The following is a 23,506-nucleotide window of genomic DNA, read 5'->3' on the forward strand; positions in this document are numbered from 1 at the left end:
TTGCTTTGGGTTTTTTGTTTGTTTGTTTGTTTGTTTTATTTGTCTGTCTCAATGACCTTCATTGCTGACAGTAGAGTTTTGAACTCCCTCACAGTTACTGTATTGGGGTTAATCTGTGACTCTACACATTCTCATGTTTGTTTTATAAGGTTGAGTGTGCATGTCCATTGCTGATCTCTAATGAGGCCTGGACATCTGGAACTAAGTTACTAGTTGTGTCTTCTGTTGTGTGTTTTCAGTATCTGTGAGAGGGCAGTGGACTGGATCACTTGAGGGAGGCCAGAGAGGGGCAGAGGCAGGCTGGGGCGGGAGGATCTGCTCCATGCCAGTGTGGTAAGTCAGCAGGCAGGGCTCCCTGGGTCATCTCCACTTTGCACGGGCATCATTCCCAAGTTCTTGTTTCTGATGCTGTCTTCAGAACTTGAGATTCCCTCTCCTTTTAAAATGATGGCTTTCTGGTTGGTATGGAAACCTTCCAGAAGCCACAGTGTCACTGAGGTGTGACCTCATAGTTCTGGGTTGGGAATTTCCCCAGCAAATGGCTGAGAGGAGTTCCCATGGCCTCGCATTGCTGAAAGCCTGAAAGCAGAGACAGCAGGCATGGCCGCTACATTCTCCTGCCTCTCCCCTGAGCAACTTTTCCCTTACCTTCTCCTGCCCTTTCTCTTGGTATACACAACCAAGGGCTCTTAGATCACATGGCCAGGGCTGGAACTAGGATGTGGTGGCAAGCTCTGACCTTAGCAATCCCCAGAGTCTCATCAGGGCATTACATGACAGGACCATCACCTCCCTCGGGTGAGCACCCCTGTGTCTCTTTGCCATCTCTCGGCTCTGGTCTTGCTGGTCCCCACAGGGTCTCACCTGGGCAGGGTCTTGCCTAGGCAGCTCTTTTCCCTCTCTAACATTGCTTTCCTTATCATTTCTTTCTAAGGAACAATTCTTTCCTTTTTAAACTTACCAAAACAGAAACAGATTAAACGTATAAAAGAGGCACTGCTTTACCTCAGGATTCATCCTCCAAGCAATCTCCACCAGCTCTTACTTCTCCCAGCTTTCCCAGAGTCTCCCTTCCATGCCACAGACTGAAGAAGTCTGACTAAGAACCATCCTACAGAAGAAGAATTTTAGATTTGAGATTAAATTTCTCAAATTTTAGTCACACCTCTTGCAGGAAGGGATCTCTATAAGTGATAAAATCTCAGTTAAGCATAAGGCACTGTGTTAAATTACAGTATATTTCAAGTTGAAGGAATAATTAGCATGGCTTGATCTATACTAGCAATTAGCACATGGTTCTCCACCCTTTCAATTCATGTTCTCTCTCTCTTTCTCTATCTCTCCCTTTCTCTCCCTCCCTTCCTCCCTCTCCCTCCCTTCCTCTCTCTCCCTCTCTTTCTTCCTCTCTCTCACTGTCTCTCTGTCTCTGTCCCTCCATCTCTCCCTCCCTCCCTCCTTCCCTCCCTCCCTCTCCTTCTCCCTCTCTCTCCCTCTCTTTCAGTATATACTGTTTGGTTTAAATCCGCCGTACACTGCCCATCTTGCAGGTCTGTGGATACATATTAGTATATGATAACACATGCTGACTGTAGGAATTTGCGTGTTGGGAAGAGGAGGAAGGAGGCAAAAATCAATTATGGCAGAGACATAATTAAATACCACATGTTTGAGGCATCATTTCTATTTGCTTACATGGATAGTAATGTGTACCTGATGTACATGTGTACATTTATCTAATATAGAGAGCCTATATAGGACTGTTTATTTAGATCAGTTTATGTAGTGTGTATGAGTGTTTTGCCTGCATGTATATACATGCAGGACTGGTGCTTGAAGGTCATAAGAGGGCATCTGATTGCCCGGCACTGAAGTTAAAGACAGTTGTGAGTCAATGGCACCTGTGTCTGTGTTCAGAACTGAACTCAGGTCTTCTGTAAGAACAAGTGCTCATAACCACAAGTCTGACTCTCCGACCCCGGACTATGAGTATTTTAAGAACACATTTCAACTTTTGTCTTTGCGACTCCTTTCTATGTAGTACTAAAATGCTACAGCTTAAAGTTTACTGATCAATTCCCTCCTTTACTGTATAAATTTTTAATAAGTAAAGGAGAAAGTAATTACTTTATTATTCTTATCCTTTAGTTTTAGTCCAATAAGAAATGTAAAAATATTTTCCTCTTGTTTCTTTCTAGAACACACCGAATCCTTCTCTGATTTCAACAGTGGAACACAACTTCAGAGCTGGGAATTGGTGAGTACAGGGCATTTATTCATCTAAGTCATCATCTCTAATATTGATCATTCAAGCTGGCTTCTAATGTAACTCTGTATCTAGTCACCCTGCATGTGCAGCTCCAGCCGGGTGTGAGCTGGCCTGCATGTGCAGACGCCCATCTCCAGCCAGGTGTGAACTAGCTCCACCGTAGATGTCACACCGCAACCGCTGTGCCACAGGGGCAGCTGCAACTCATCTGTCTTATGTTGCTCTAAAAAAAAACCTAAGAGAAACGGCAAGAGGTCTGTTTGGGGTGGCAGTTGGGTCAGAAGCATCAGCACTTTTGGGTCCACAGTGAGGCAGATGAAGGGCATGGTGAGCCAAGCTGCTCCCTCCCAGCGATCAGGAAGCAGAGAGCCAGGGAGGAAGTGTGTGAGGACTAGCTACAGCCTTTAAAGGTATCCCCAGTAGCCCACTTCCTCTGAGCCCCACCTCTGCTCAGACTGAATGCATCACTGCTGAATCCATTGATGGAAGTCAGCCCCAATAAGTCAATCACCTCTCAAAGACTCCACCAGCTGTCCACCAGCCTGCCAACACACGGGACATTTCCTATCCAAAGACAAGAGACCAAGACACCAGCAGGCACATGTCCAATGCCATGGACTTCAATCGGCACCGGCTCAGTCCTCACTGCTTCTCGAGACCTCTATGGAAGGCCAATGCTACCCCATATCAGGCTCTTTCTTCATCCTGAGATGGGGATACTAACCGGACAGACTCCTGAGCTCTGTGAAGGTTGACCAGGATACACAGCTCTCCCCATGACTACCATCCTCAGGACACAGGGCTGTGTTTCCTGTGATCATGATCAGTACTGATACCAGTTACATCAGAAATCCCCGAGTGATCTGGGCTTAGACTGGCATGTCAACAGAATCAAATCCAGAGTAAAATCCTTGAGGCTAAGCAAAATGACAAGTCAACACAGAGACATTTTATATTCGATTTTAGCAATTGGATTACTACAAGATTATCACTTTTTAAAATGAATCCCGGACCTTGAAGTGTCATTTCCACCCCATTCAAAAGATCTAGAAATCTCAAGTGTCCTGGCCTCCCTGACCTGATCCCATTACACACCATTATCTTGTGCCTCTCTGCTCACAGAGGAAAGGGTCCATCTGGTCTGGGTTTTCCCAGTCCCTCAGAGAATGAGCTTGGTAAAAATAAACCATTGTCTTTTAATTAGATCTTTCTTATGCGTGTTGAGAAAATTCAGAGTTAAGTCTTTGCTGTTAGGAGAGCTGGGTCATGGTTGTTTGAGTCCTGAATCATTTGCAGTGTAAGTACAGATCCAAAGAACAGTTGTCTCCTCCTCTTCTTCTTCTTCTTCTTCTTCTTCTTCTTCTTCTTCTTCTTCTTCTTCTTCTTCTTCTTCTTCTTCTTCTTCTTCTTCTTCTTCTTCTTCCTCCTCCTCCTCCTCCTCCTCCTCCTCCTCCTCCTCTTCCTCTTCTTCCTCTTCTTCCTCTTCTTCCTCTTCCTCCTCCTCCTCTTCTCCCTCCTTTCTTCCTTCCTTCCTTCCTTCCTTTCTTTCTTTCTTTCTTTCTTTCTTTCTTTCTTTCTTTCTTTCCTTTTTTCCTAGCTGAGGCTAAAGGATCTGTGAGTTAACAGATTTGATTTTCTGCGCTCCATAAATGCCTTCCACTGATCTCCCAACATCTAACAAGAATCTTGATTCAGGGATTAAATACTTTGTCGACAGCACTGTTTCCACTAGAGCAACTTGCCTTACACATTTCGTGGTGACCTAAAGTGTCGCACGGTCTCCAGTCATGGGATCATTAGGCTTTAAGAGGGAACCGAGCATTTTGCAATGAGCATCACATGCATTTCCAGGACACCACAGGCCCCAGTGTCTGCAGAGCGCTGGCTGCTCCTTTTGTGCCCATAGCCCGACTCTTAGGCCTTTCAGCGAAGATACTTTTCTGTTTGTCATTTGTTTTTCTTTCTAAATTAATGTGAATTTGAAGTTTGTTCTCTGTGGTATCAGATGCCTGTCCCCAGTCCTTTGTGCCCTGTTTTTGTGCCCTCCAAATGACTAGGTGGACAGTGAAACTGCCTCCCCCACCTGGCTTCCTCTTCTGCTTGCAGCTGATTGCTTTTCCTGGAATCAATACTCCAATTAAGGGCATCCCTGTTGACACAGTACTCAGGCCAGCAATCTCTGCCCTGGCATGGCTCCTCCCCATTCAGTCCATACCAGATTCTGGATTTAAGGTCGAATGCAAAAGTCTCAGGATATTAGTGCTTAGAGGGTCACATGTTTGCTGTCACTCATCTTCATTGTGTCCTTCTGACCTTCATTTCCTCTCCTGCCACCAAAGCAATGCTTTGATCCTGGCCTTCACATATACACATATACACATATACACGTATGTACAGATCAGGTCTGAAATCAACTTCTGTAGCGTCTTTCAGAGTAACTCTCCCTGATTGAGGACCCTGCTCATGATTCCCACACAGAGACCTCCGTGCCTTTGTACCCTGAAGAACTGACCCAGACACCTGGTTGTGCAGCCCTGTGGCCCAGGCCTGGGTACCCCTTCAGCATGTTTTACCCTGCTCTATGGGGCTGGATTTCTTTGGTTTGGTTTTTTTCAAGACAGGATTTCTCTGTGTATGCCTGGCTGGCCTAGAACTCACTCTGTAGACAAGGCTGGCCTCAAACTCAGAGATGTGCCTGCCTCTGCCTCCAGGTGCTGGGATACATGGGTTTAGCCACCACTGCCCAGTTCCAGGACTGGATTTCTTGAAGTGTTCTAGAATGTCATGCCTCTTAAGACAAACATGTACAAGCGAGACTCAGGGGACACTGTTCTCGCTTCTGAGAATGTTCTGGCCCCTAATTTCTCCATTAAGTCTGGAGCATCCTTCGAGAACCACCTCAGTTTCCTCTGAGAAGCTCTCCTTGACCCTCTAGGTTCTACGGGATCCATCCAGCTCATTAGCTGCGTCTTCATCACGCCCTGATGCTGTTATGAGCTTCCTTCCTGTGGAGGCTGAGCTGGAAGGCTGGGTGCTAATCCTGTCTTTGTACATCTAGGTACTGACTGTACCGTCAAGTTTCCACAGATGAAGCATCTCCAATGCTAATAAAGAAAAGACGTTCATGAAGAGAACTTGACCTCGGGCCGTTCTTTTCCTCTGACCTCACACAAGCATCTCTCTCCTCAGCAGCATAGCTTAGTTTTCTCTTTTCCTTTTCAAATCTATGTTTTAAGGAAATCACACCAAAGCCCATCCAAGGTCTCCTTCACTCTCCTGTTGATATCAGTGCTAAAGTACTGGCTACATTCTTTCTAAACTTGAAATCCAGTACCATTTTCACACAGGAAAAGAAGGTTCAGCCTGCCTTTATCACAGCTGTGGATGATGGTGGCCTATGCCGTGATGCTTAGTTTGGGAGTAACATTTAAATTGCCCAAACCCATTTGCAGGCTTCCGTTGTGCTGTGCTTTGGAAATGTGCGTCACATGTTCAGGTGTGTTTCCTGTTCCCTGGCTCTGGGGAGACAGAATCATTGCTCCCAGGGAGGTGTGGGCTCTCCGTCCAAAGCAACACTGCGTTTGTGAGAAGCCAGCTGACATAGTGATGAGCTGCTTGTTTGAGGAGCAAGGGAGAGATAATGGGATTCATTTTTAATTCATCCTGATTGTAGGCAAGAGCCTAGACCCTCTGAGGTAGCTTTGTAGTCAAAGGTTACTGCAGGGCACAGCAGAACTTCCAACAACTGCTCCCGCTGCTTTGCCTGTGAGGCGATGGCAGAGCTGAGGAAATGATGGCGCTTGCCAGCTTCTCTCTGAAGTTTGGCTTTTGGCTCAGAAACTTGAGGTTAACATCAGCATACACTGTTAGCTTTACTTTTGAGAGCAGTTCATTTTAATAGCGACCTGTCTGTATCTTGAAAAGCATCCAAAAGCAGCAACAAAGGTTTGGCTAGGAATCTAAATCTAAATTAGCTATCTCTGGGCTAGCAGTCCACAGAAAACTTTGCAGTCAGTCTCATTAATCTTTTATTTCTGCCTCCCCTCCCCCATGTTATATTCTAAATCATAAGAAAATATGTCTGTTCACTTCAGATAGTTTGGAATTTTTTTTAAGTTTCTTGGTTCACACATTACCCAGAGAGTAACCACTACTGCCAGGTTGGTTAATAGTCTGCTGACAGTTTCCCATAAGCCATTACAGACTTTAAGTACTCCTGTGGTGAAAAAAACAAAAACAAAAAAAACAAAAAAACAAAAAAAAACAACCTTCACAAACAGAATTACACAACAATTCCTTATTTACTCAGAGGGCAGAGTCACAGTAGTCAAGGCTTCGCCACTCTGCCTGGATCCACACTTTTTCCTCTTTCCAACTTTCCCCTCTTTGAGAGACATGAGCTACGACTTTTAAGAAGAAAGGAAGAAATGCAGGGCTTGAGGGCCCTTGGAAGCCTCTACTTGAGGTAGATACATGCACTCTCCTGTGGCAGGGAGCACCCATGGTCTTACACATAGGGCACGTTGGACTTGAAGATACACGTAGAGCTCAGGGCTGCCTATTGATTTTCCCTCTCGCATCAGTGTTTCCCGAAGAGCACAGATTTATTTATTCATAAAGCCGAGATGATGTCAGGCAGGAGTTACAGCGGTGTAAGTCCATGGTGCAGCCTCAACAGGGAGAGCTTTTGTAAGATTGAAAACTCAATGGGGTTGGGGATTTAGCTCAGTGGTAGAGCACTTGCCTAGGAAGCACAAGGCCCTGGGTTCGGTCCCCAGCTCTGGAAAAAAAAAAAGAAAAAAAAAAAAGAAAACTCAATGCATTGATGCCAGAGGGAACGGCATGGCTCTGGAGGCGCATGCCACTACACCTCCGTGCGAAAGAACAGCACAAGGTTAAACTCTATTTCTGCTTTTCCGAGCTGCTTGGCGTATGACTGCAGTATAACTGAAATATGACTGAAGCCCTGCCTTTGCCAGATTCGAACCATGAGCTGGCCGGGGGCAACACCGGCCATGACAGACACTAAGTCTGTCGGCTCACTTGCCCAAAAGTCACAGGAGGTGCTCAGCACACGTGTGTTCATGATATACGTTTATGTATTGCTTGTTTGTTAAAATACGTACATGGTTCTCTGTGCAGCTAAACCATACGCATCTTACACAATTGTGGTGGTTTGAATGAGATGCCCCTCGTATTCTCGGGCATTTGAATATATGGTCTCCAGTTGCTGACACTGTTTGGGGAAGCTTAGCAGGTGTGACCTTGCTCCAGTTTGCTCCCTCTGCCTCCCTGGTTGTGGTTTGAGATGTGAGCCCCCAGCCCCTGCTCCAATCAGCAAGTCTGCTGCTGCTTCCCCATCCATGATGGTGACTGACTCCCTAATTCCAGAACCCTTCCTTCTCTAAGCTCTGAATTAACCTTGTTTTCTATAAAGCTGCCTTTGTTATGGGGTTTTGTTATATGGAAAAGTAACTAAGACATTAATGCTAAAAGTGCTTCTCTTTTGTTGATAAGAGTATCTATCAAGTGAAAATTTGCTATTTAAAATTTGGCTTTTGAATTTATTTTTAAAAGCTACATGTCAGATGTTCCCTGTGTCCTAAACTGGTTGTTTTCTACTGGCTGAAAAACTCATCTAGTGGTAGAGTGTCATGACGTAGAATTCCAGACAGCAGGTTTTCTATGAACTCTTACCTTCACACAGTAGAGCTGGGTAGGGACACGGGTGACATAGACTCTGGCCTTATCTGCTTCTTGCCCTGGGTGACCCAAGGCAAGTTCCTGGATTCTCTGGGACTAAGGTCACTGGTTTAAAAACCAGTAAGTGGCTGCCTGTGAGCTGGCAAGCACTCACATCTTGGTTTCTGTAGTCTTCCACGGATCTAGCTCCTCTCTGCATTTCAAAGTAACTCATCGGTTTTAAAGAGGAAATGAGTGAGATAGGAGGGGTAGGTAGATGAGAATTATCCCTCTGGAAGAATATGGTTTATTCCAATTTCAATAATCTGCAAAGTCAGCTGCCAGCAGCTCCAACTCCCTTAGAAACTGCACCAGGAAGATATACCCTGGGAGTGGAGACTGGGTATGTCTCACATCCTGTCCTGACAGAGCCTAGGGCTCTAGCCCTTTGCCTGAGGTCAGGGTGGTCTGAGGTACTGTTCCCTTGAAACGGTAGCTAGTCTCTGCCCCATCGTGTTAGCTTGTGCTCTAGGCTTGGACAACGTGTGGATTGCACGTGTTCCAGAGTTCTTCCCACTGATTCCCAAGGGCACTGCTGTCTAGTGTATGAATGGGCCTCTTACTTCATGGGTAAGAGAAGAGTCTCAGAGTTGATTTCGGTGGTCTGCGGTGGATGTGACTACTTTAATGGGAAGGCCAGTTGCCCATGAAGACACACCAGGGGTGACCTGTGAAAAGACAAAGGGAAAAGCTGTTGAGAATCTCACCATCGTGTTGAGGACCACTTGCTGTTTCCTACACCACTTTAGCTAAGTCTGTAATGTCCCTCAACACGGTCTGCTTTATATTACTCAAATCTGGTCATTTGCCCTTGTAAAAATTAATTCTAAAGTTCTCTAAGGATAAACTAGGAGGTCATTCTCCTCAGAAGTAAGCCTGGCTCCATCAGGGGCTCCTTCGCTCCTGGCCCTTTCACCCCACAGATGAGCCCGGGCACAGTAGAGTGAGATGTGTCGTATCGCAGTGGTTATCCCACCCGAATTTCTAACCCTCTACGATGTTGAGCTCTGTACTGCTGGGATGGACTGTGATTTTTGGTACTTTCTGTGTGTCACTCAATTGTAGAAGAGCCTTCTCTGTGTGTGCCACAGTCAGTGCTGCAGGCTACAAAAGGCTATCCAGACGTCCCCTCGTGCCCAAGGGGTCTTCCGCGGCCATTGTGGGGATGGGTGAGCAGCGCCTCCCTGATTCCATGTGCGTGGAAACCTCATAAATACTGGTTTGTGTTTGTAAGACCATCTCCCCTTTGAGCCTTCTCCACCTCTGTCTGACTAAACTCAGAGGAAGACTTCAGCCATGAGAATTAGATCTCAGGACAGTGGCATTTGCTGGACAGTGGCTAGAGCCAGACTATGGACAGCCCAAGGAAGACCTGCTCAGACCTGGGAATTTGTCATAAAGATTTCGTCCCTCCCTCCCTGCCTCCCTGCCTCCCTGCCTCCCTCCCTCCCTGCCTCCCTGCCTCCCTGCCTCCCTGCCTCCCTGCCTCCCTGCCTCCCTGCCTCCCTGCCTCCCTGCCTCCCTCCCTCCCTGCCTCCCTGCCTCCCTCCCTCCCTGCCTCCCTGCCTCCCTGCCTCCCTCCCTCCCTCCCTCCCTGCCTCCCTCACTCCCTGCCTCCCTGCCTCCCTCCCTCCCTGCCTCCCTCCCTGCCTCCCTGCCTCCCTCCCTCCCTGCCTCCCTCCCTCCCTCCGTGTTTGCCCTCTCTTCCTACTCCCAGCTCTCCAGACTAATATTCCCACTACATCATTGTAAGATTGCCTCCCACGAGTGAAGAAGGAGTCCTTGGTGTCTTGCTGTCACCTGAGGTGCTCAGGGAAGTTTGTGCTGTGAACCCAGAGCCCAGAGACCAGGCCTGTCTGGTGAGCATGTCTCCAGTTGCTCCTACAGCAGCAGCTCAGCCTCTTCCCACACGCCTTTTCTCTCGGCACAGACCTTCTCTGTGAGCCTCCCTATCCCTTTGTACCGTTATCTGTGTGCAAAATGGTGACAGCAGGTTCTTACGGGCCTGAGTCTACTAGAACCACACAGACTGACATGCTCTACCTGGCGTCGCTAGCAGAGATGACCCGGCTCCCTTGGGATGTTGTTTTAGATTTAAAGTTTCACTTCTTCCTGTGTCCTTGCAGTTACCGGACATGTGACAGAAGCAGCTCAAGGAAGCAGGAGCTTTTACTCTGGCTCACAGTTTCAGGGCATAGTTGGTCGGGAAGGAATGCATGGCAGCTGAACACAGGCAGCTGTGTGCCCTGCATCCACATCAGAAAGCAAAAAGGGATTCTCCTTTGTAAACAGTCCAGGTTCCTAACTCAAGGAAGGGTGCCACTGACATTTAAGGGAGATCTTCCTGCCTCATTAACCTACTCTAAACACACACACACACACACCCCACGCATATACTCACATGCACACACACAAAACGCATATACTCACATGCACATTCACAAACACACGCACATGTGTACACACTCATGCCCACATGCACACTCTCACCAGTATACATACACACAGAGCCAGAGGCTTGTTCTCACAGTGACTCTAAATCCCACCCAGTTGGCCATCAAGCTTAGCCTTCATACTCAGGAAGGTTCTGGATAGTTTCTCTACTTATGTATCCTTTTCTTTTTCCTACCGCATTCCCATCTCCCTTTACCTGTTCTATTTCAAAGAAATGCCTGCAGTGCTCTTTGGCATAGCACATGGCCCAACCTGAAGCTCTAGTACTCCTTCAATACTATCAAAAGTATATATCCACTGCTCATGAGGTCAGCCATGGAGAATCTTGACCAATGTCAATGTGTTCCTGATAAAGACAAGGTTAGGCCTGTCAGTGGTGGCTTTAGCCACAACAAACCCAGCCAGCACTGACAAAAGCAAACCTTCCAGCATTTCCCATGGGGAAAAATCTGTGAATAATAAAAAAATGTGAGACAGCCAAGAAACATAAGGACCAAGTGTGTCCAGCATGTCATTATTAGCTCAGTCCTTTGCCGCTTCTGACCAAAAGCCACCATCACCACTGTGGGTTTGTCCTCTGCTGAATAGGAAGAATATAAAGTGTGTTTTGGAGGTAAAGGCATTGCCAGAAAATCATTGAATCAAACAGGCTGTTTTTGCAAGAAGACGAGAACACAAGAAATGTTTTGTGTTTCTGAGCCATGGTGACGGAGGAGCGTGGACACCTCGGTAACATCTATGTCATTGTTACTGTAAAGGTAGTGACTGGACTTCCGTTACTGCTTTCTCATTTTGGATTATTGTTTTAGAACCCCTTCGTATGATATGATACATTTAATACTTGAAAAATGTGCCACAAACACACACACCAAAAAAAGATGAGAACAACAGAATAGCAAGACTAGATCACGCCTTGCCAGTTTACCACCTGCCACTCTTCCTCCCATCAAATAAGGTTGAGAACCTTGGATGGACCTTTGATTTTAAGACTTAATTTTATTTTCAATTATATGTATTTGTGTGTTTGTGTGTATGTGTGTATGCATATGTATATGTGTGTGTGTGTGTGTGTACACACTCAAGTGTGTGTTTGGGAGGGGTTCCAGGTCTCCAGCCCTAAACAGCTCCTCTTTGCCATTTCCTAAAACCCATACTTAGGAACCCCAGCAATACTGAGCACTGTGCACTCCCTGCTTTCTTCTCCTTTTTAAATGTCTTTAGCCACCTAACGAGCACTGGGTGTGAATCAGTCCTTTGTCATCTTACCTACAAGGAAGAAAGCAGGGACCTCACCTGTTGTACAGCAGTGCCTGGAGCAAGAAGGCATTCCTAACATTCCCTCCATCCACACACTCTCTTCTCTGCATCCTCTGGGCCTTCCCTGAGTCCATTTCCGCAGGAGAGGTTGATTCTGGGTCCACTCAAGCTAAAGTAGTACCCAGCTTTACCCTGACCCCCTGACCCCCATGGCCCCTGGCCCCCTTGACTCCCCTGGCCCCCCTGGCCTCCCTGGCCTCCCTGACTGGGACTCCATGGTTCTAGGCACTGTGCCTTCTACTACTGGTCAGTAGCTCCTTTCTGATTTGTTAGTGTGGGAGCTCCTGGAGGTCTGTGAGTCCCAGAAAGCTTCCAGCTCCAAGATACAGGCTTTGGGCAAGAGCCTCAGACCCATCTTGAATTGCTACAGTGGCGCTGGCTCTATCCGCCAGCTGGAGGCTGCGCTGCTTGCTGCTCGATGACAGACAGAGGGCCTGAGGGCTTCCTGTCCTGGTACTATTGATGTATCCTGTGAGAACCTTCCCTCTCTTCTCACTGCCCAGCTCCAACACAGTGGCCTGAGTCCGATCTCCTTCTGTCTGGGAATATAATTGCTACATTGTCTGCTAATGGCTGTGTTTTACATAATAATGAATCCAACTTTTTCTACCAAGTCTACTTCATTTATGCAAAATAGATATAATTTGGAATGTGTATGAATCATGCTATTCTTTTGGGGATCACAGAAGCTGTTAGGGAGCCTGTAAAATACAATTTTCTGGGCTCTTTTAAGGTTAACAAAAGAAAATGTTGCTTTTGTGTTTATCAGAGGCCGTGTTTATTGCCTTTGAATCTTGTGGTCTTTGTGACACCTAGTTTGAGGACGGAAGATGGTCTCTGCCTGTCCTTTCCCTCTGCAGTAGTCCCCTCCATACATCAGTGGCCTGGAAGCATTAAGGAGAGCGGTTCACTGATTTCCAGTAGTATAGAATAGGTACTCCAAATCAAACCTGCCGATTAACAAGGAAAAGGAAGAAAATTAAATTAGCAGGGAGTTGCAGCAACGGCCTCTGGAAGTGCCATGTCATCTCTTTCTATGTGATCCCCATGAGAAACTAATGTTATACTGGAAAGAAAACGTTTGTCTACTGAAAGGTGGCAAGCTACTTTGCTTTATGAAAGACAATGGATTATTGCTCATCAGTGGAGAGCTGGAAATTCTCATTTATCTAATACGTACATAGTGCTCCCTTAACAACAATAACAACAAAAATACCTTTGCAGAGCCTCTCTTCTGGTCTTTTCATTTTCCGAATTCTGCCATGACTAAATGCTTGTTAAAACATAACTTGCCACAGTCGCCAAACTCGACCAGAACACAGAGCAGGCTGACAAGTGGACAGGCACTGCTTTCTCCTTTCTTACTCCTTCGGGGGAAAGGCAGCCTACAAGAAGCCAGCGGGGTTGATCTGGGCCCTTTTAAAGCTGTGTTGCAAATCCGGTAGGGAGAGTGTCTTGGACAAGACCAGCCTTGGCTCTGTCCTCCTCCCAGCCCATTATTCCAGATGCTGTGACAGCCACACAAGGTCCTGTCTACACACAGCAGCGGAAGCTTCCTTTCTCTCATCCAGCGCTTGTGGGGCATTTGGGGTGTGAGTGTGGTGGCTGGTGAGAGATTTAGGACCAAGCGGCCAGGCTGTGAGACTTCCTCCCCACCGTTGATCTGGGTCACTGACCATGCTTCTTAGCACCCTCTGTGCCTCTGCCCCCTGGTTCATTAAAGGAAGAGATGGTAATAGCGCCAGTTACAAGACCGGCTGTTTAATATTTTCTTCGGCCCACTCTTAGCTGTAGTAGTCATTCCTGCCATTGAAGTCGAAGCAGTTGAGCTCAGAGGTTAATTAACGTGCCCCATTTCACACACACAGTATGACCTACAGCCTGGGGCTTTGCATGAGTCTCGCTGTAAACCCTGCATAGAGGACGCATCCATGTTGAACTGAATAGAACTTCAGACTTGCAGACTCAGACTTCGTTGCACACCACCCTGTTTTGCCTATGTTCTCTGTAGATTACGCTATCCATCCCAGACTTTCACTCGTCATACGATTCCAGGTTGACAGTAATACATTTGGGGACTTACCTATAAATAAAGTTTTATTGGAACAGCGTATCCTCCTGCTTCGGCTGTGTTTCACATCAACCTTTGGCCTGCGGTGACCGAGTTAGAGTTGTGAAGGAACGAGTGGATTCTAGTACCTGAAATATATATGTCCTGGTCTCACTGACTATTTTAATCTTTTCCCTGAGATCTTGATCCTTAAATTTTAGATACCTATCAAATTCCTCTACCTCCATACCCATGTCCTCCTTAAAATCGGCATCTAAAATGCTTTGTGCCTACTTTCCACTGGAAATCAACTCCTCCAGTGTTTCTAGCCCTGCTAAGAACATTACTGTGTGTGGCGTGCCGCCTTCACTACCATGTGTGGCGTGCCGCCTTCCTTTTCACAGCTTGCAACCAATCTGTTAGGGGTGCCTGTCTGTTGATCATCCTAAGTCATTATCTGCTTGAGGACATTGAACAGGCTGAACCAGAACACTTGAGCCAGTGCTCCCCACTCCAGTGTGCTCAGGGACAGCCCGGACATTACTCTTTAGAAGGTGCACTGGACAGTAGTTATCGGTTCGTCTCTGCCATGAGAGAGAGGTCCATTGCTGAGCTGTAGATCTGGCTTTGGAAGTAAGACTTTGGAGTGGTGGAAGGGAGAATATCCATAGTCTACAGTCCCCTTACTTGAACATATAGGGGGGGGAATGTGGCTATCGGCCCGCTGGAGGTCACACTTTAAAACACTCGTTTAATGTTCTGGAATAGAATTCGATGCACGGCCTCCTTGGCTGAGGGTACGGCGTTAAAACATTAATGTGACATTATTATTATGTTTTTGCTCCTCCAAAGAGCACAGTCAGATGCATTTTGATCCTCACCAGTATTATGTGAATATTGTTGTAAAGCTCATGATGTTATTAGCTCTGCTTACTCTTTCATGAATTTAAATTATTCTCTGATAACTGGTAAAGAGCAAGAGGAATATCATACAAATATGCCCGAAGCACGGGGGGTGAGTGGGTAATTAATACCCACTCAGTGCCTTAGCAGCTTTGATCTTGGCGTTCGTTTCATCCAGCAAATATTTCCATAGTGCCTTAATTTCGGTCTCTATCTGACTCTTAGGCAGGAGTTGTCTTTGTTTTCCAAGAACAGCAGCTACGTTGACAGCACTTACATGTAGAGCTGAGACCATAAATTAATTCTGATTCTTCCAGCAAAGACATTCGTCTTTGTGTAACAAAATAATCTCAACAATAACAGCTCCAGTGCTCAGTAATGATCGTAAAGATTAATTTTTCCTTTGCTTATGGATAATATAGTACATCTATAAGCTTCCCCAAATACTTCCCTAAGTTTTAATCATCTTTAGACTGTCAAGGATATATTTTGATCAGACATGTAAAGAAAAAGTATAGCTCAATTACTGTCAAATTAAGGATAATTTTACATTCCAATGCAGAGAAAGATGTCACCCACCATCAAACTTCCAAATTGCTGAAATGCTTAAAAAAAAAAAAAAAAAAAAAGGCAGGCGTTTGCGAGTGTTAAGGTAATACATGGATCAATGCCCTTTTCCCAGATGCCCCTGTAGTGTTCGCTAGCTGTCACCGTATTTATAAGCAGGTGACCATGGGGGTCCTCCCATCTAAGCTGCCAGCCATTTGGGGGTCTGGGGCAGGTTGTTTGTTTTGTTGATAGTGTCTATCTGTGTAGCCCTGGCTATCCTGGAACTTCCTAAATAGACCAGGATGGCCTCAAACTCAGAGATCCTCCTGCCTGTCTCTCCAGTACTGGGATTAAAGGTGTGCACCACTTCAAATAGCTTTTTTTTTTTTTTTGGACTGTGCTCATTCTGAATCCCAGGTGACCTCGAACTTGTAATTCTCCTGCCTCAGCCTTTGAGTAGTTGGGATTATACGTGGGCATCATCAGGCCCTGCGCCCACTAATCTTTTGTCAGAGGTAGGCACTTTGATATGATACAATGGGTAGAGCAGGGGTTAGAGTGGTCCTTTAACTGTTGTTTGTGCTTCCAGTGGGAAGTAATGCTTATTTCTTAAAAGGTGTGGTGTAGGAAGATTCCTACAAGAGGCCTGCCACACAGCAGGCTCTGAGAATGGTGCCTTGATGGTGACTCTGATGTCATCACTGCCTTCATGTTGAAGGCTTATCCTAATTATACAACACCTGTCGCCTATAGATGCCCCAGTTAGTGACAGTTAGAAGAGTTATCTCAGTCTCAGTTGGTAAATAGTGTTTCTCTAAGATGCTAAATGTTCTACACATGAGATCACGATTTGGTGTCATGGAGAAGAATGTGTGAAAATCACTCACAGACATTTATATTTCAAAAATTGGGAACTGCTTGCTTCATCGCAAAGAAGTAACTAGGGATATAAAGATTTATAATTTTTAGAGTGATATGCAGGGATTATTTTGAAACACAGTGAAGAACTTTTTGACAGATGTCCTGGTTAGTCTTTTGTCAACTCGATACAAGCTCGAGTCCTCAGGGAAAAGGGAGTGTCATCTGGGAGACTGATCCAAACAGACTGGCCTGGAGTCAAGTCTGGGAGACATTTTCTTGATTGATGATGATTTTGGAGGACCCAGCCCACTGTAGGCTGGGCTGCCCCTGGGTAGGTGGCTTTGGGTTGTATCAAAAAGCAGCTGACCCCACCATGGGGGAGCAAATCCGCCTGCCGTAGACTCTGCTTCAGTCCTGCCTCCAGGTTCCTGCTTTGAGATCCTGCCCTGATTTTCCTCAAGGATGGGTTGTGACAGAGGAAGCACAAGCCAAATGAACGCTTTCCTCCCCATGTTGCTTGCGGTGACAGTGTTTTGTCATATCAGTGGAAAACTCGAGGACAGCACGGTACCTGAAATGACAGGAGACAGCGTAGAAGGAAGGGAAGATGCTTCTACACAAGGTCAATGCTTTCTCTGTTCCCTGGAAAGCTGTGTAACTTTATAGACTGCTAGGATTTATCCCAAGGTGTACCACGTTGGTCATCTTTCTAATGAGGAAGTTGTATGCTGCTCCTCAAGGCAGACTTGAAAATGCCCCCTTAATGCCCTTCTCACTTTTTTTTGAAGTTTTTTTTCCCCATATGTTGCCAAAATCTTATATATGTAAAGAGCTGATGACAGTGGGAGCCTGGAGCATAAGATTTAGAGTTCTAATTAACCCAACAGCAGCAGCAGTGAACGCAGCCGATGCAGCCTCTGTAGGAATTCATGTGGCAGTTTGGGGCTCTGCGTCTTCTAAAAGCCTAAGTGCTTTTGCAACGGACACCAGGCAGTGATTTATATAAACCAGACTCTCTGAGGTCTCATTTTTCTATCTCCTCTATTGCATCTAACAGACTGCACTGTGGTAAGTGCTCACTTCTCCTGTGCACATGAACTACAAGGTCACCCCAGCATGTCAGCAGGGTGGGAGGGATACAATCTTGGCATCCGCCATGGCTGACTGACTCGGACATCTACTTTTTTTCTTTTCTTTGGTTTATGGGTTTCTCAATTCGATGCCTCCTTTCCTGTTGTTTGGTTCCTACCTGGAGGCAAGTCTGGCTTGCATTCGATGTATTTACTCCCTGGTAAATAGCCTATGAACAAAGACAGATAATAGGCCGTGTGGGAGTCCATCTTACTGATACACACTGCAACCCCAGTGCTCACAAGCTGAGGCTGAAGAATAATGAGTTTGATGGCATCCTGGACTGTGGGCGCCTTTTCCTTTGGTTTTGTGGCTGAGCATTGACCTTCTCACTCTGTGGTTTGGCACTTAGAAATGGCTACACTTGTAAAAGAGTGACCTCAAATTACAATTCTGACATGAGAACTGCAGCAAGGTGCCGGGCCTTAGATTCTTGTCATCTTAGATACATAAAGCTTACAATGTAATATAAAGGCATCTTCCCAGCAAGTTTCATAGCTCTGCCCATGGATATTTAAAACCTGTTTGTTTCATCAGATAAATTATGACGTTTGGAGACATGAAGTAAACTAATTTCTGTGATTAAATTCTCATCCATTTGCTAGAAGATTAAATGCTATATTGAAAAATGCCAAAGGACATGTTTAATTTGGAATCTCAGTTTTAATTGAAACGCCATCATTCCGTTTTGAGCATTGAGGAAGGACAATGAGCCTGTGTGCATAAATTTTAAAGTAAAAGATTAAGCCTCCTTAACTTTAAGGCAGCTTTTCTTAGGTGGGAGGGTGGTAATTTACAGTTTATTATTCATACCCAAATACAATTTAAAATGGATATACACTATTGTGTGCATGTTGATGACATGGTCCCATGTTAAACAGGGTCAGTCAGTCGTGACCTTCTGTGTCCCAAGTTCCACCATGGGGTTTGTTACACAGTCGGTGCTCGGTCACAACACACTGATCTCTGGATGAATTATTAGCTGCTGAAAGCTGACACTCTCTCTCTGACAGGCCGCAGAGCATTGATGAACCCCTGGGCCTCAGTTTACCTATTTGTATGTAAGTGTGTGACAGTGTTTGCTTTGTCTTTTTAAAGGTTTCGGAGCATGAGAACCAAGGGGAATGTTTGTCCCATTTCGAGCATTGGACTGTGCTGATGTGGGAGCCCTCCCCAGTGTTGCTACTGTGGTGCTCACTGAGCGCGAGTGCCCTGCTAGTGCTGACATCCAGCTGCCATTCAACAAATGCATGCTTGACTTTTCAGAGCTAGTATTGTGATACTGCAGTTGAGGCAAGGTTTATCTGACTTACAAGCACTAGTTAAACATACTCATAATTCCTTTTTGTTTTATCATGGGGAATTATTCAAAATTATACACACTTAGATGACTTAACTATTTCTCTTTATGTTAAAAGCTTTCATACATAGATGAACAAGTATAAGATTGTTATGAAGGACTAAGACATAGATAAATGAAAACTTGGCATTTAATGGCTCTCCACAGGACATTAGATCAGGACATGTGTCACATAAGATTGACTCTTAGATAAGCTGTCTTTTTAATAGTGGTGTGTTCTTGAAATAAAATCTTGCAGGTTTTGATGAAGAAAATCAGAGCATGCCTCATCTTTCTCTCTCTCCCTCCTTGCGCACTTAGCTTCGCTGCCCAAGATCGCAGTGTGGCATGTATTAATTTTATACTTAGCCACTCTGTGGAAAGTAGCACAAGATATACTAGTAAAGTCATAGCCATTAGCCAGAGTCACAGCTGTTAACAATCCTAGTTTGTTTTACTCTCGGTCTTTTCTATATATGCTTAGCTGGTGTGTTACTGATTGAACCCACCTGAGTTTACTTTCATATTGTCAGAGACCTCAACATACATGCAAACACATTATCCAGGCAGGAAAATAAGTCACAATCTCACACCACTATTTAAAACTGTCTAGTCAGTATGGACATTCATATAGAGAGAAATAATAGTGGAGCCTTGGTTAAACCTATAATAAAGACACTCCTAGGACTCTGTCCTGCCCTCTGAGAAACATTCAGAGATGGAATAAAGGCAGGGGAGGGTCAAATATTACCCATTATCAGCAAGGCCAGGATGGAGGCCAGGTTTTATTTGTTCTAATATGGAACCCCAGTTTGAAGCCCAAGCCAAAGTGGCTTGCACAGGCCTCTCCTGACCCTAGAAGAGCAGCTCACATTATGACCCAGAGAATAGAAGAGATGTGTTCCCAGAGGGTAGCCCCACTCTAGAAAAAGAAGCCCATCCCGAGGTTATTTCTGGAAGCATTTTACCTAATGAAGAGATGGGTTTATGTGCTTGAAATGAGGGGGGCATAATCCACTCCCTTTGCAGAACAGGTAACAGGACATTTGTGTCACATGAAACTGCGTAGAGCTTGAAGACAGAGTGAACCTTTCCAACAAAGACGGGGCATGTTTGAAGAGACGTATTCCAGGCAAAGTTATATCACAGGGATATGTGGGGACGGCGGGGGTGGGGTGGGTGGAGGCTTTGCGTTAGTGAAAAAGCCAAGGCTGGCGTAGCTCCCCAGCGCCGTCAGCTGTAATGCACCGAGTGTTTCTTAGAGCGACTTTGTTGCTGTTGTGTTAGTGTATGCTGGCACGCTGATCTCAGTATCGTGTATTTGCACGGTTCTTTCTGCAGTTTATCTTGGGTGATGACATGGAGCTAGATGCACTCCAGTTATACATTGAACTCGGTCACTAATCACCAGACTTCAATAGCAAAGGGCCCATAATTTTTGGAGTGCATCATCGTTATAAGGACACACTGCAGGGGGAGATTATTTTTTCCTTCCCCCTGATAAAAGTGATGTTTGCTGCTGTGTGGGAAGAGAGTGTTAGCTATGAGATAGACATCAGAATCGCAGTTTGTGGTACGTATACGTCAGTCCAGGCAGACTGAGTGACTTGTTGTGATGGCACAGGATAAAGTGTGGGTACATTCCCAAGGCAAGTACCTACTGGTGTCATGGCACTGCTTCTGTTTAAGTGAAGGCTGCATTGCATTTGCTCTAGATTGAGTCATCTGACAAGGAACTTCAAAGAGAGGCCATGGTGAGTCATGAGATAACCAATGATTTTGTCATTCCTCCCAGTGAATCATACCAAAAGATGTCACCAAAAGGAACAAAACAAAGACTGTCTTCATTGCTGCAAGGCTGTAAGATAAGTCCATCTGCTCCCACTCCTTCTTAAAAGGGGAAAAAGTATCCAGAGGAGGGGATATGGAAGCAAAGTTTAGAGCAGCGACCCAAGGAATGGCCATTCAGTGCTTGCCCCACATGTGGCCCATATATATATACAGCCACCAAAACTAGATAAGATTGATGAAGCTGAAAAATGCATGCTGAAAGGGACCAGATATAGATCTCTCCTGAGAGACACATCCAGAGCATGTCCAATACAGAGGTCAATGCTAGCAGCAAACCACTGATCTGAGAATAGGATTCCCTTGGGGGGACTTAGAGGAAGGATTAAAAGAGTTGAAGGAGCTTGCAACCCCATAAGAACAACAATGCCAACCAACCAGAGCTCCCAGGGACTAAACCGCTACCGAAAGACTATACATGGACTGACCCTGGGCTCCAACTGCATATGTAGCAGAGAATAGCCTTGTTGGGGCACCAGTGGAAGGGGAAGCCCTTGGTCCTGCCAAGGTTGGACCCCCAGTCCAGGGGAATATTGGGGGGGGCAGTAAAGGGGATGAATAGGGGGAATATCCATATGGGGGAGGGGAGGAGATAGGGGCTTATGGACAGGAAACTGGGAAAGGGAATAATATTTGAAATATAAGTAAAGAAATATATCTAATTTAAAAAAAATTCAAAAAAATAAAAGATAAGTCCATCCAGTATAAAGCTATAGGTAACTCTTTGCCCAGTGCTTCAGTATGGACTACTGTGTCTGTCAGTGATGCTTAGGGTGATAAGAGCATTGTGGGTGAACAAAGTATGTCAGCTGCCAGCTCCTTGCCTGAAAATCTCACTGAGAAGACGTGACCAGGAGTTACACCGTATGTGGTAAATACAAAACATTCAATAGATGGGGACCAGGTTGTCTATTCTAGACTTACATTACCTTATTTGTTCAGAAAGTTTCTTACAGACTTCTGTGTCATGGGACCCTGAGAGATGTGACTATCTTGGCTTAGCCGGAGTTCATTAGACTTGCTGTCTATAGAACTGACATGGTCTCCACTGTCTAGGTTGGGGGGTCTTGGCTTTCTTGGACCAAGTAGGGTGTTTAGTTCTTTACTAGACCTCATCTGGCACAATCCAGGGCCTCTACAATGACAGAGCAAGAAGGGAGGACAAGGATATTGTAAACCAAGGGCATAAGTGTTGTCTACTTTCCTTCCACCTGGGCAGGGTGAGTGAGCCCTGATATGACAGCTTTTCTTTGGGATGCTACAAACATTAGAGGCTGTGGTAATTTTGGTTTCTACTATGAGAGGTCTATTTTATTTGCTCATGTCCATATGTGCTTACGAAAAACATTGTTTTAACAACAGTTTTGTGAACTGAAAAGAATTTAATAAACCATTTGTGTTGGATGGTTTTATATTAACTTGACTCAAGCTAAAGTCATCTAAGAGGAGGGAACCTCAATTAAGAAAATGCCTCCAGAAGATCAGACTGTAGGCAGCCTGTATGGCATTTTCTTAACTAGTGATTGATCAGGGAGGGCCCAGCCCACTGTGGGTATTGCCGTCCCTGGGCTGGTAATACTCTAAGGAAGCAAGCTGAGCAAGCTATGAGGAGAAAGTCAATTCTCTGCATCAGCTCCTGCCTCCAGGTCTTGCCCTGTTTGAGTTCTTGTCCTGACTTCCTCTGATGATGAACAGTGATACAGAAATGTAAACCAAATAAACCCTTTCCTCCCCTACTAGCTTTTGGTCATGGGGTTTCATCACCTCAGTAGAAACACCAAGACACCTTTCTTTCTTAATTGAAAATGGATTCTTTTCTCATACACTATATCCTGATCATACTTTCCCTCCTTCTATTACTCCCAGTTCCTCCCCTTCCTTCCAGGTCCCCTCCCTCTCTTTCTCTCATTAGAAAAGAACAGGCTTCTAAGAGCTAACAACCAAACACAACAAAATAAAATAATAAGATTATACAAAATTTTTCATACTGAAGTTGAACACCCACCCAAGAAGAAGAAGAAGAGTCCCAAGAGCAGGCCAGAGAGCAGGAGATCCACTCATTCTCAGTTATGAGCCCCATAAACACGCTCAGCTAATGGTTACACTATACACACAGAGGACCTGGGGCAGACCCATGCAGACCCTGTGCTTGCTGCTTCAGCCTCTGCGAGCGGATATGAGCCTTGCTCAGTTGGTTCAGGGAGCCATGTTCCCCTGGTGTCCTCCATCCTCTCTGAGACAACATTGTTTAAAATGCCAGTTATGGCGAGAGCATTCTCGTGGCATATAGCACACCCATTTCTATCCAGCACAGCGACTGTCAGTGTAGCCAGAGTCATGCGCAATCTCAGTCAGTTTTAGAGCATTCTCATGAACAGAAAAGAAGCTTTCACTCCCCTGCTGTCCTCCACCTCACCCACAAGTGAATATCCCTCCTCCCACCTCACCCACAAGTGAGTATCCCTCCTCCACCTCACCCACAAGTGAGTATCCCTCCTCCACCTCACCCACAAGTGAGTATCCCTCCTCCACCTCACCCACAAAGAGTATTCCTCCTCCACCTCACCCACAAGTGAGTATCCCTCCTCCACCTCACCCACAAGTGAGTATCCCTCCTCCACCTCACCCACAAGTGAGTATCCCTCCTCCACCTCACCCACAAGTGAGTATCCCTCCTCCACCTCACCCACAAGTATCCCTCCTCCACCTCACCCACAAGCGAGTATCCCTCCTCCACCTCACCCACAAGCGAGTACCCCTCCTCCACCTCACCCACAAAGAGTATCCCTCCTCCACCTCACCCACAAGCGAGTATCCCTCCTCCACCTTACCCACAAGCGAGTGCCCCTCCTCCCACCTTCCCTTAGCTCCCTTTGATTACTTTCCGTCTCAATGGAACAAGCAAGACAGCCCCTTCTGTGATAGTTGAAGCTGTGAAGGTTTGCTGAATCTAATGGTAAAGTCTGAAGTTTCCCTGTGTGGCTGATTAAAACATCGTGTATCATGGAATGATAATAAACCACAAGTTCAGTATGTGGGAAAGGAC

General features: G+C 45.7%; 1 protein-coding gene across 2 annotated transcripts in view; it reads left to right on the top strand.

Moving 5' to 3' along the window:
- Positions 1-23,506, top strand: part of Pag1 (phosphoprotein membrane anchor with glycosphingolipid microdomains 1) — a 141,805-nt gene that overhangs the window by 47,915 nt on the left and 70,384 nt on the right. For both annotated transcript variants that reach the window (NM_001439413.1, NM_022253.2), the window contains exon 2: positions 2,196-2,254. The gene's annotated coding sequence lies outside the window, so the exon portion shown is untranslated. The remainder of the gene's footprint in view (positions 1-2,195; positions 2,255-23,506) is intronic.

This window comes from Rattus norvegicus, chromosome 2, assembly GCF_021556685.1.
Source record: "Rattus norvegicus strain SHRSP/BbbUtx chromosome 2, alternate assembly SHRSP_T2T, whole genome shotgun sequence".
Lineage (NCBI taxonomy): Eukaryota > Metazoa > Chordata > Mammalia > Rodentia > Muridae > Rattus > Rattus norvegicus.